Source organism: Elephas maximus, chromosome 7, assembly GCF_024166365.1.
Source record: "Elephas maximus indicus isolate mEleMax1 chromosome 7, mEleMax1 primary haplotype, whole genome shotgun sequence".
NCBI lineage: Eukaryota > Metazoa > Chordata > Mammalia > Proboscidea > Elephantidae > Elephas > Elephas maximus.
Window position 1 is genome coordinate 117,109,681 of NC_064825.1, and position 8,783 is coordinate 117,118,463.

General features: G+C 36.3%; 2 pseudogenes; both read left to right on the plus strand.

Annotated features, from left to right (window-relative positions):
* Positions 1–1,072: 1,072 nt before the first annotated feature.
* Positions 1,073–2,016, plus strand: LOC126079291 (olfactory receptor 5AL1-like; annotated as a pseudogene).
* A 5,362-nt stretch (positions 2,017–7,378) lies between these two features.
* On the plus strand, positions 7,379–8,464 carry LOC126080538 (olfactory receptor 5AL1-like; annotated as a pseudogene).
* Positions 8,465–8,783: the final 319 nt, after the last annotated feature.

The following is an 8,783-nucleotide window of genomic DNA, read 5'->3' on the forward strand; positions in this document are numbered from 1 at the left end:
ATAATTGTAGTAATAATCATGAAGTCTAAGGTGGGCAGGGGAAGAATTAAATAAAGGAGGTAACAAAATAAAAGAGAAATAATTAGTGGAAAATAGTGATGTCAGTGGCATCTTGGTATGAGAAGTTGTTTTGTCATTTCTGAGATGTTAAAGGGAAGGGCAAATGTTTGTGATCTTAAGGTAATGTTTTAATTTTGGATTTGTAGCAGTCAATCAATTTCCAGATAAAACAAGATCCAAGATGGAGCCATGAGAGTTGGAAGTTCAAGCGTATTGGTGTTGGAGCCATTGACATCAAGATTTTGAGGACTACAGAAGCATTGTATTAAATGTGTGGTCTGTGTAGGCACTGATGTCAGCTTTATGGAAAAGAGACAGAATGATCTTGGTGCCAAAAACTTCAATAAATAAGGAGTGACCTGGGCATAAATAAGTGACAACAATGAAGACAGGTATAAACTTCAAAGCATCAGAAGAGTTTACTCAATGCAAGATGATGAATCATATCTTACCTCAAGCAAATGTGAAATCTGTGGAGAGTTACAAATTGAGCAGCCTGCAGAGAGGTGGCCTGGAGAGAAGCAGGTCTTCAAGTGGGAGCCAAGTTTTAGTTTAAGCAAGGGTGGGTAAAATGATTAAAGATGTTGGAGAGAACAAAATAAAAATGATATTAAATTTATGGTCCAGAGATCAAGAGTATTCAAAATTTTATCTCTGATCTTTCATATTAACTCTTTGGGAATCAATTTTTGGATTTTATTTCCTTTTAATTACATTTTTTCAATTTATTACACTTTTATTTAAGGTGTTCTCATAACTTTAAAACATATTTTGACATCTGTGTTCAAAAAACTCTATTTCCTTCTATTAAAATTAGATTACTTTAACAATTCTTCACATAATTTAATATTTTGAAATTTCTGCCTAGAATACATGCCTTTATTCTGAATGCAGAACTAGCCTGAAGTTTCTCCTGGTGGGTCAGAGCCATCTTCTAACATCTGTTTGATGATTGCCTGCAGACCCAAATTATTTGCAACTGTGATCTGGAGGGATTTATTGTGATTTTTCCATGGCCAAAGGCAACCATTCAGAGGTGACTCAATTCATCCTTTTGGGACTCACAGATAACCCAGACCTTCAAGCCATTCTCTTTAGTGTCTTCCTAGTGATCTACTTAATTAGTGTCCTGGGTAATCTTGGTTTGATGGTGCTAATCCAAATCAGTGTCCTCAGCTTCACACACCCATGTATTTTTTTCTCATACACCTGGCTTTTGTTGATTTTTCTTTTACTTCATCTGTCACCCCAAACACCTTATTGAACTTTTTGTATGAAGTTAAAAGTATAACATTTTATGCGTGTGCCACTCAGGTGTGTTGCTTTATCACATTTGTAGTTTGTGAAGTCTACTTGCTCTCAATCATGGCGTATGATCGGTATGTTGCCATCTGCAACCCTTTACTCTATGTCATTCTCATGCCTAGAAAACTCTGTATTCAACTGGTTGCTAGCACATATGTGTATGCTTTTACTGTGGGTCTTGTACAGACAGTAGTGACATTCCGTTTGTCTTTTTGTGACTCCAATATGGTCAACCACTTCTACTGTGACGACGTTCCTTTGGTTGCTTTGGCCTGCTCTGACACCCAAGTCAAAGAGCTGATGTTGTTAATCATTGCTGGGTTCAATACACTTTTCTCTCTACTGATTGTGTTGATTTCCTATGGCTTCATTGTCTTAACCATCCTTAGGATCCACTCTGCTGAGGGAAGAAAGAAAGCCTTTTCCACCTGTGTGTCCCACCTGACCTCCATCACAATATTTTATGGGACCCTTATTTTTATGTACCTCCACCCCAAGTCAACCCACTCCCTGATCACAGATAAATTTGCTTCAGTGTTTTATGTGGTGGTGACTCCCATGCTAAACCCACTGATCTACAGCTTGAGAAACCAGGAGGTAAAAAATGCACTGAAGAGAATTATGGAAAAGTTGTGTTTGGCTAGCAGATAAATGAAGAGCCATAGGGCAGGGATCACGAAACTTAGAGTTATATCCTGTCTAGAGTCACAGTCCTGGTAAATGACAAAGCCAAATCCCTTATTTCAAGTGTTCGAGCACACTATTCTGAGGTACAGTTCTGTAGACTCACGGTGAGTTTCATCCACTGTTTATTTCCAATAATCTCTACATGAAAATCATTTTGTAAATTTTATTTGGGTTGTTGAAAGAAGAGTGTGGGAAGGAGAGAGGGAGGGAGGCGAAGAGAAAAATAGAGAGAAATCCTTTTTTGGATATGTTATCCTTCAGCAGTAGAGTTTTAGGAAATACTTATTTTACCTGAAATCCATATGATATTGAGAATAGATCAACATCTGATATCTTACTTTGAAAATCTGCTGCCGGGATAATCTGGAAACCATGTCAAAGTTTAATAGCAGGTGTTTTGGGTTGGAACACTCTGAATAATTTTCCTGGTAGTCCACTTTCTCTGCACCCAGCTGGGAAAGATAACTCAAGCAGAGTTACCCTGATATTGAGAATTTAGTGGCATTGATTCTGTATCAGTTTAGATCATTTGGGCTACTTCATACCATTATGATTCACTGCCCATATATATGAATGTGTGGGTAGGCCTATTCTACATAAATGTGTGGTTAGAACTTGGATTCTTCATTCAAACAGTTTGGCTAACCATTTTAGCTTTTCCAATTAATGTGATAAGAGAACTAGCTCACATTTCTGTATCTCAACTGCCTCATCTGCAATAGGCAAGAAGAGTTCCTTTCTCTTAGACTGATTGTGAGTAGAACTGCACCATAGAGTTTCCAAGAGGCAGCTGGTGGATTTGACCTGTGGACCTTCTGGTTATCAGTGGAGCTCTTAAGCACTGCACCACCAGGGCTCTGATTGTGAGAATTAGATCAGGTTATGAATATGAAGACTATTGCCCAGTTCCTAGCACATAACAAGCAATTTATAAATGTTGCCTATTACATTTAATTATTAATATTATAACTACACTAATGGTTCCTTTGATTCAGTCTTAGAAAATAGAGGAGCATTTTTGGAAATAGTTGCCAACATGATGTACTTTATTTTAAAATCAACAAAATGAAGCTATAAAAGCTAAAAAGTTATATTCTTGTGATCTTTTAAAACAATACAATGCTTTTAAATTTCTTTTGTGTGTGTTGATGAGCACATTTTTAATCGATTTTTTAAGAGGGAGCAATTCTCTCATACCAGCACTTCGATGATACTGATAATATGCATTGCTTTCTTGATAAAATGAATCAATTCATTCTTGTTATATTTAGTAAAGATTAGGTTAATAAATTATTAATTTATTCAGTTACAAGCTTTTAAAATAAAATTGGAGTTAACATCAATTGTGTCTTTTTGGTGTGTCAGGTGGTTAGTGCAGTGTTTTTAAATAAACTGTTTCAGTTAATTTTCATAATACCCAGCTGAGATAGATATACTTCTCCATTCTATCAAGAGAATAGTCAAAGTTATTTACTAGCACATGCATAGCTGATATCTGAAAGAATAAATGTTTGAATCTAGTTTTGTAAAACCATAAAGCTCATTTTGTAATTATTTCTTATACTTCCAAGGACAATTGTACAATGATAGGGTATTTTAAAAAATTGGAAGTAATTGAATGCAGGCTCTTTAACATCAGTATTGAATAATTCAGGGGACTACAGATGGCTACATAGCAACGATAGACCATAGAGACTGTCTTTGTTATCTAGTGCTGCTATAACAGGCATGCCACAAATGGATGGCTTCAATGAACAGAAGTTTATTCTCTCATAATCTAATAGGCTAGAAGTCCAAATTCAGGTCATCAGCTCTAGGAGAAGGCTTTCTCTGTCTGTCAATTCTCCAGGATGTCCTTGCCATCAGGCTTCCTCTCGTCTAGGAGCTTCTCCTACACAGGGACCCTGGGTTCAAAGGACATGCTACGCTCTAGGTGCTGCTTTCTTGGAGGTGTGAGACCCCCCATCTCCCTGCTCCATACTGTTTTATATCTCAAAAGAGATTGGCTTAAGACACAATTTAATCTTATAGATCTCATCAACACACCTACCAATAACCCATCTCCTTAACATCATAGTGATCAGGTTTACAACACATAGGACAATCGCATCAGATGACAAAATGGTAGACAATAACACAATACCGGGAATCACGGCCCCACCAAATTAACACACATAATTTTGGGGGACACAATTCAATCCATGACAGAGGCTAAAAGGAAACACTCAATGATCATGAAGGTAAGAAAGCAGCCCAGTTGTGTTGCACAAGCATAGAAAGAAATAGTGTTGCATTCCCCAACAAAGTTCACCATCATCTTTGGGATAATGGCAGAGGGGTAAAAAAGATCCATGAAGGCCAGGTGGCTAAGGAAATAGTACATAAATGTGTGGAGTCGAGTGTCAATCCTGATTAATATAATCAATCCAATGTTCCCCAGAACTGTGACCAGATAGATGAATAAAAATACCACAAAACATGGGGTCCGGAGCTCTGGCCTGTCTGTAATGCCTTTGAGAATGAATTCAGTGACTTAAGTGATATTAACAGCAGCCACTTATATTCGGTGAATGTTGTTGCATTTGGAGAATAAAAATGGCAACTCTCGTGGCCTCTGTCAGTGTAGAGGAAAGATGGTCATTGATGTCTTGTCAGCCTTGAATTACATCATCAGATGGGTAAAAAGTGCACCTTAGCTTTTATCTGCCATTCAGAATAATCTTCTTAAAAGTTATTTTTCTTTCTAATTTTAGAAAGTAAGAAATCATCTTGGCTGAAACAAAATATTATCTAATTTAAACCCGTTGCAGCAACCACCACTAATATTTCACTGTTCTTGCTGCCATTATCTTTTCTATGCACATATAAGCACAATGGGAGTCCCTGGGTGATGCAGATGGTTAATGTACTAAGCTGATAAGCATAAGGTTGGAGGTTTGAGTCCACCCAGAGGTGTCTCAGAAGAAAGGCAGAATGGCCTACTGTTCAAAAATCAGCCACTGAAGACCCTCTGGAGATCTACTCTGACACACACAGGGTCACCATGATTTAGAATTTACTCAATGGCAACTGACGTTTTTACTTGCATATGGTATTTAAAAATACTCAATTTTTTATCACAAAGTCTTTTCTTTCAGTTCCAACCATGAAGTTATGATTTGAACCCTAACTGAGGATAATTATAAGATTACCATATAAGGTAATAATAAAGTAGGCCATCTTCACTGAAAGATGATCTCAGGGGAAGAGGTTTATTTATAATTTTTTTTCTTTTTTGCTTAAAATAGAAACACAAGTTTTTTTTCTTTTATTGCTTTTATAAAACCTCAGGATTTATTGTTGTCCCAAGTTGCTTGTCAAACCAAAATCAGAGAAAACTCTATGGGGACATAAATGTATCAATGAGAACCTGAACTATGGTAGATATTTACTACTAAGTCCTGGTGGTGCAGCGATTAAGAGATCAGCTACTAACTAAGAAGGCAGTTCAAAATCCACCAGCCACTCTTTGGAGACCATATGGGGCAGTTCTACTCTGTTCTATATGTTCACTATGAGCTGGAATCAACTCAATGGCAACAGGTTTGGTCTGGTGGTACAAGCAATTTGCAATCAGTTACTACCTTAAACTTTGGAGGTTCAAATCCACCCAAGAGTACAATGGAAGAAAGGTCTGCTCATAAGCTTCTATAAATATTACGGCCAAGAAAACCTTATGAGGCAGTTTTACTCTGTAACATATGAGGTTGTCATGAGTCAGAATCCATCTGAGGGAAACAGGTTTGGTTTGGTTTAATAGATAGAGAGAGATAGATAGAGAGACAGACAGACATAATCAGCAATGCCTATTGAGGACATTGGATCGGACAAAATCAAGAGAGTATAAAAAGGTAAGGGCATAATAACCTTCATGAACCCCAAAAAACAGATCATCTAAAGCACAGATAATAGAAACAGAACTTTCAAGTTAGAGATTCAATGAAATAGTAAATAAACTCAGAGACTGCTTTGTTCTAGAAACCAAAAGTATATTCAACAGAGTCTAATGCTATAGAGCTGCCAAAGGCAAAAACCAAACCGATAAACAAAAAACCGTCATTAGATTTGGGAATAGCGAGATTCATAGAGAACTTGGTGAAAAAATATCAGTGGAATGATGGAAAACGAAGGTAAATTACTCTAGGTTGAGCTATAAGAGTAACTGAGAAAGTGGAGATAGATGCTCCAAGATATTTAATTGCGAAGTGGTAAAAGAGAGACAAAAGATAAAAGAGTAACTTACATAAAGGTTCTGAGTAGATGGAAGTCAAAGGTTAAGGGAGGGGGGTTATATTTTATTTTATTTTATCTGTCTTACAGATCTATAAGGTTGATGTTGAAATAACTTGAGAAAATGTGGTAATAAAGGCAAATCAAGTTAACTTATCCTTTGCTCTGGATGGGAAAAATTTCAATTATGCCAGCTTTCAAAATTCAGAACCCAGTTTACATTTGTGGAAATATTCTGTGGAAGTTAGTTTTTTAAAACTCTTTCCAAAATCTTTATATCATTTAGATGCTTAAAGGTAGAGGGTAAAGCAATGTGTCTTAGTCATCTAAAGCTGTTTATTACCTGGAAAATGGTTTACTAATGTATACGTTGTAAAAGACACAAAGACAGAAAATTAGCAATCTTAGTTTTTCCTTAATATTAGTATTTAAGTCTATTGAAGAAACAAAGAAAAGAATTAGTAGCAAAAAAAAAAAAAAAAGAATGTTTAAAGTTATACCAAACTTGATACCTAAAGATAAATAGTATTAATATTTTGGTTTTGAAATTGTCATATTACATTTTCCACACTTAATTCTGGTAATTCATAATTTACTTGTGAATTGATATATTCAATCCATAATATTTTGAGATAAACTTAAAATCTTACAATACAAGAAATCATTTTAACATGTAAAAACCGCTCACATTCTTAATGCTGCAATGTTTTTTTCCTATTTTAAAGAAAATACAACAGAGATTTTGCAATTTTATTGACTGCAAGTTTTAATCTAAACACACTTTGTTCTTTTGCAATTCCCCAGTGGACTGGAATTTCTGCCTAAACCAAATCTCTTCACACAGACAGCAGAAGAAATATCCAAACATAACAGATTTCTCCTTCACCTGAATTTAACATAACATCCTGGGGATCCAGGATCATCTTCTGATATTGATCACCATCTTCTCTAAATTGATCATTTCCTACAGAATCAATATTATTAAGACCATGTGGTCTGGAGAGGTTTCTCGTAGAAGAATTGTATATCTATTTCATGGGCAAAGGAATTACTCAACATGACTGTGTTCATCCTATTGGGACTCACAGATAACCCAGAGCTCCAAACTACTCTCTTTGGTGCCTTCATAGTGATCTACTCAGTTACTGTTATGGGTAATCTTGGTTTGATTGTATAAATTCAAATCAGTCCTCAGCTTCACACACCCATGTATTTTTTCCTCTGTCATCTGACTTTTATTGATTTTTATGGTACCTCCTCTATTACCCCAAACACTCTGGTGAACTTTCAGCATGAAATTAAGAGTATGTCATTTCTTGCATGTGTTACTCAGATGTGCCGTTTTATCATTTTTTCAGTTTTTGAATTATTACTGCTTTCTCTTACGGCCTATGGTCGATATGTGGCCATTTGCAACCCTTTACTCTATGTAGCTTTCATGCCTAGGAAACTCTGCATTCAGAAGATCACTCAAAAAAACCTGTTGCCATCATGTCGATTCTGACTCATATCAACACTATAGGGCAGACTAGAACTGCCCCATATGGTTTCCAAGGAGTAGCTGGTGGATTCAAACTGCCCACACTTTGTTTAGCAGCAGAACTCTCAGCCACTGGGATACCAGGGATCCAAACGGTCACTAGAACATATATGTATGGATTCACCCTGGGAGCTGTACAGGCTGTGTGGCTACATTCCACATGTCGTTCTGTGACCCTAATGTGGTCAACCAATTCTACTGTCATGATGTTCCCTTGATTGTTCTAGCTTGTTCAGACACATTGTCAAAGAGCTGATGCTGTTAATTATTGCTGGATTCAATGTGTTTTGCTCTCTTATCATTGTTCTCATCTCCTATGTCTTCATTCTCTTTGCCATCCTCTGGATCCACTCAGCTTAAGGAAGACAGAAAGCCTTTTCTACCTGTGCTTCTCATCTATTTTCTATTACTATATACTATGTGATCTTAGTGTTTATGTACCTACAGCCAAAATCAAACCATTCACTGGATAAAGACAAATTTGCCTCAATGGTATATGCAGTGCTGATCCTCATGCTAAACCCATTGAACTACAGTTTGAGGAAACAGGAGGTTAAAAATGACCTGAAAAGAATTATTGAAAAAAAAAATATGTTCTACTGATCAATAGTGAGATATGTTGTCACTAAAAAAATGCCAGACACAGAGTTAGGAGATTTGGGAGTCAAGGCTTGTACAACGGTACAGTGTTGATAAGTGTAGGAATCTTTGTCCTCTGGGGTCGGTTTCCTAACATCTAGTTCCTTAAAAACAGGTATTTCATTGCCTTTGTTTTACACACAGTAAGCATTTCATGAATGTTTGTTTAATTATTGAATTCTAAAATAGAGAAAAGAATTATCAGCCCTCTTTGACCACCAGATGTTTCAATAATACAAATGAAGCATACAGTCTCTTTAAATAATGAATTGATCTTATTTCA